At 57.8% G+C, this 4,344-nt stretch overlaps 1 protein-coding gene across 2 annotated transcripts in view; it reads right to left on the bottom strand.

The window, feature by feature from the left end:
• FUT7 (fucosyltransferase 7) overlaps window positions 1-4,062 on the bottom strand; it is a 7,603-nt gene extending 3,541 nt beyond the window's left edge. The window contains exon 1 of one of the 2 annotated variants that reach the window (XM_035341282.1): window positions 3,963-4,062. The gene's annotated coding sequence lies outside the window, so the exon portion shown is untranslated. Of the gene's footprint in view, window positions 1-238; window positions 291-3,962 lie in introns of those variants that run through there. The other variant, XM_035341281.1, reaches the window with a different exon arrangement.
• Window positions 4,063-4,344: the final 282 nt, after the last annotated feature.

The raw sequence follows: 4,344 nt of genomic DNA, 5'->3' as shown, positions 1-4,344 counted from the left end.
AAGTCATCTGAAGAGGGAAAAAAGCTCTGCCTGCTCCCTGCACCACGCATAAGGACACCGATGCTTCGGGCCCCTTTGCCTGCCAGTCCCCAGCAGTGAGGACACTGCCCCATATTCAAAGAATGCTCTGAAAGGGCAGATCCTCAGGCTGGCAGCACCAGGAGCCAACCTGTTGCTTAGCCCCCTCTCCCCATGTTGTGTGGCAGTGCTGGCATGTGGGCTCAGCCTGCGGACTTACTGTGGAATGGACAGTGGCTTGGCACGGTGTGGCACGGCACGGCACGGCACAGCACAGCACGGCGCAGCACAGCACAGCCAGGGCTGGTGAATGCCCATGCAGGTACTCCAGGGCAGCTGCTGGTTCTGGGCTGGAGCACTCAGGGCTTCCTCTTTTCTGTGGTTTTGCTTTGTCCCAGCCCCCAAGCAGGTCCTTCCTGCTGCTGTCACAGCACGCTCTGAGCACTTCCCCTGTGCCATGTGGGTGGTGATATCACCCATGGCTGGGTGCCCCATGGCTGGGTTCCTTCTCACTTGGCTGGGGAGGGTGCCCCATGCCAGGATGGGATCCTATTGCACAGTGCAAGTCCCGTGCTGCCCCATGGCAGTGTGCTGCACCCTGGTAGATGCTCGCAGATCTCTGTGCCTGCACATCTTGCCCCATGGCCTTGTGTTTTCTCCCACCTCTCTGGCAGGGCTGCAGCTCCTTGCAGAAGAGACAGGTAGCCCTGTGTGGGGTTTCAGTTCCCCAGAAGGGATTTCCAAGGGGTCATCTTTGAAAGCAAGCACAAATCATATCCTGTGTCTGCCAAGCACCTCTCCCATCCCAGCTGCTAGCCAGAACCCCAATGTCCCAGATGAGCTGTGGCTTTTCCTGGTACCTGCTCCTGTTTGGGGGTTTGCCCAATGTCCCTGTGCCCCTGCACTGGGGCTCATCAGTGCTCTCCACCATGTGGATGGAAGGAGCACAGGTGCCCTCAGAAGCAATCAGGGACTGGGTTCATGCCCACACTGGCCACCTTCTCCAGTCAGCTCCCCAAGTCTCCCACCCACTGGCATGTCTTCTCCTCCAGCCTTGTGGCAGAGGAGTGCAAGGGGACAGAGATGAGTCACAGAGTGATACCAAGGAGGGAACAGCAGGGAGCCCCCCTCAGTCTGGACTGAGCCCTGCCACCCAGCCCTGTCCTTGGGCATGAGCAATGTGGAGCAGGATGTAGGCAGGGTCTGGTGCCCAGCAGGCTGCTCTGGCCACTGTGCTCCTGCCTGCAGCTGCCTGCCAGAGCAATGCCCATGCAGAGCACGGCAAGGAGGGAGGCTGCAGGGGCTGGGTTGAGCCCATGGGCCGCTCTGCAGGCTGGCAGTTTCTGTGCCAAAGCACATCCTGCAAACACTGTTTTGCTGAGACCACTAGAACATTATTATTATTATTTTGTTTACTCTTGAAAATCTGGATTGTCGTGTCTGGCTGCAGGTTCCTGGCACACACAACTCTCTCCAAAATCACCCAGAAGCAGATGAAGAGCAAGATGCTCATTTGTCTTGGAATAAACCTGCTGCTGCCTTTGCATTTTCTTCAGCCCATCACAGAGCTAAGAGGGTTATAAATAAGCCCACAACGTTAGCCTGGCACCATCACTAGGACCACCTGTGCTGTGGCTGGGCTGGGGGCAATTCCCTCCTGGCCAGTGATGGGAAGCTGCAGGTGTGTGAGCTGGGGGTTCAGCACGTGCAGACTCCTGCTCCGTCCCAATGCCCTGCCTGTTCTGAGATGGGTGCAGGCAGGGCCCTGCCCTCAGCCTCCCCAGTGTGCCTCCTGTCTGCCACCCTGCAGCCAGGTTGAAAACAGGATGCCAGCCTGATTTTGGCTCCCACTGACTCATCTTGAAACTGTCAGCTAAAGCAGCACCAGCAGCTCCTCTATTCTGCCAGGCCTGGGCACCTGCCCTTGCTGGGATGTTTTCTGCCAAAAGGGGAAGTGGGCACATGTGTGCCTTTACTGCACCTGCACTGAGAGCTGTGCCCATGCTTCGGGTCTGTCTGGCTATGCCGCTGTCCTGGTGAGGCCACCTGCCTGGTTGTTTCTTTGCTGGCATGGCTGCCTGGGCATACCTGTCTCCTAAGGCCCTGGCGGAATAAAGAGAGAGGAAACTGAGTCGGAGGCAGGGAGGAGAGCCCTGAGGCATGTAGTGCTGTCCTCAAATGGACATGTACTTGTATTTTATGGCATGAAGAGAGTAGGGGAGTGAGGTCCCACTGTGCTCTTTGCCCCTAAATCACTCCTTGGGGGCTCTTGGGGTGCTTGAGCAGCCCTGGAGGCTGCACCCCCCATGCTCCTCTCCATCCCCCTGGCTGCCCAGTTCCTGGGAGAAGGTCTACTCCCACAGGGCCCCTGCCAGCACTGTGCCTGCAGTGCTCTGCCAGTATGCTGGGGTGTAGCAGGGCTCTGCGGTTTCAGTGCCAACCTCAGAGACCTCTGAGGCCAACTGCAGTGCTGGGTTTGGGTATTTTTTCCTCCTCAGACTTGTGTCCTGTTTCCTGTTATCTTTTCTCAACTCCCTTTCTGCGTTTCTTCCCGTGTGATTGAGAGCCCTGATACTGGGCACTGCACAGCCCACAGGGCACTGTTCCCAGGCTGGCCTGCCCCAGCCTGATTTGCTGCTGGCAGTGCTCCCAGACAGCATTGTCCGTGCTGCTGTTCCCCAGTTCCCTGTGTGGCACAGGTGGCCATGCCACATTGACCACAAGCTTTCCACCAGGGATGCAGGACACAATGGAGCTGAAGGAGCTGCGTCCTGGAAGGCCTGGAAGGCTGCTGGAAGCCACAGCCACATCTGCAGCTGTCAGCCACAGTGCTACCCTAGGCAGGGTTTTAGGAGCCCCGGGCAGGAATTTGCAGCTGGTGTGTGCAGGCATCCTGTCCCAGCAACCCAGGGACATGCCCAGGGACAGCTTAGGGGCAGACTGTGCCAGGCTGGAGCTGTCTTGCTCAAACGCAGGCTGGCAGCTGGGGTCTCTTCCAGCTCTGCCCAGCTGCAAGGAGAGCAGCCAGCATTTGTGGACAGGCCACGGTCCATCAGGTAACGCCAGCAGCACCCAGAGAACGGTGGGTGGGTGGTTGCTGCCCTCTGCAGATGGATGCAGATGGATGGATCCTCTGCACGTGGACCAAGGAGCAAGACAGCCCTGTGAGAGGTGCTCAGGCTCCAGGTCCAAGGAGGGATGGGCAACCAGGTTCCCTGTGGCTGTGCTGCCCTGTGTCCCACTGCTGTTGGTGTTTGGAGTCATGCCAAGCAGAAGACTGGGGAAGCTCACTAAGACATGACCCAAGGCAGTGGAATGGAGGGAGGTGAGAGACCAGGTCATGGGCACTGCTCCATAACCCACAGCCCCACTAGTAACCCACACTACTGCCCCCTGCCCTGAGCTGAGCAGGGTGGGGTTTTATGAAGTGTGGGGTGAGGGACAAACCACTTGCAGTCTCTCAGAAGAGTGAGAAGCTGGGTATATGCTCAAGGGGAAGGAGGGTGCATACATCCCTCCTTCCCCAGGGACCAACGACAAGCCCCTGTTGGAGCAAAGGCCTCAGTCCTGGGCTGACCACTGTCTGAACCGCTATGGCCTGTCTTGGTGCTGCTGGACACACCAAATACCACTGGGATTTTAAAGCAGGAGAAATGCTGGTCAGCCTGTTGGCATCCCAGCATGGCAACTCTGTGACTCCAGCCAGCAGAGTGTGGTGAAAAGGCAAAGAACCAGCCCCAACATCCCCAACCTTGACACCTCTCCATGCCAGGGAGCTCAGGTGCCCGCCCCCCATGCTCCCTGGGGGCTGCCCCACTACTGCCCTTCCAGAACAGCCAACCTCCACAGGGCATCTTGGCACCCAGTGCCCCTCCACCACTGTGCCTCCTGGGTGTCCCTTTGTCCTTGGTCACTGCCCAATGGCCCTGGGAGGTGACACCCACCTGACAGAGATGCCATGCAAGGTTTTGCCCAAAATAACGTGAATAATGGCACTTTGTGGCAGGACAACAGGAGCTTTTGTCGTGCCCAGGCAGCTGCTCCAGAGCAGTGCCTGAAACACTGTCACCCTTAGCAACAAAACTTGGAGCCGGGGCAGCCAAGTCATTCACTGCTCTGGCTGCACTTAACCCTGACAGCAGCACTGAGACAAGATGGTTGAAGACAGCAACAACAGTGGAGAAGGAGCAAGGGGGTACAGAGAGCCAGGAGGGAGCTGGGTGAAGGCAGGGACAAGGCAGAAATGAAACAAAATGGGAATGGAAAGAGAGAGGGAGGGATGGAAGGATGGCTGGCTGGTTGTCTGTATGGAACGAAAGAAGGAAG

This window comes from Oxyura jamaicensis, chromosome 17 (assembly GCF_011077185.1).
Source record: "Oxyura jamaicensis isolate SHBP4307 breed ruddy duck chromosome 17, BPBGC_Ojam_1.0, whole genome shotgun sequence".
Classification (NCBI taxonomy): domain Eukaryota; kingdom Metazoa; phylum Chordata; class Aves; order Anseriformes; family Anatidae; genus Oxyura; species Oxyura jamaicensis.
Note: the sequence above shows the minus strand (reverse complement) of the source record. Positions and strands in the feature narration are given on the sequence as shown.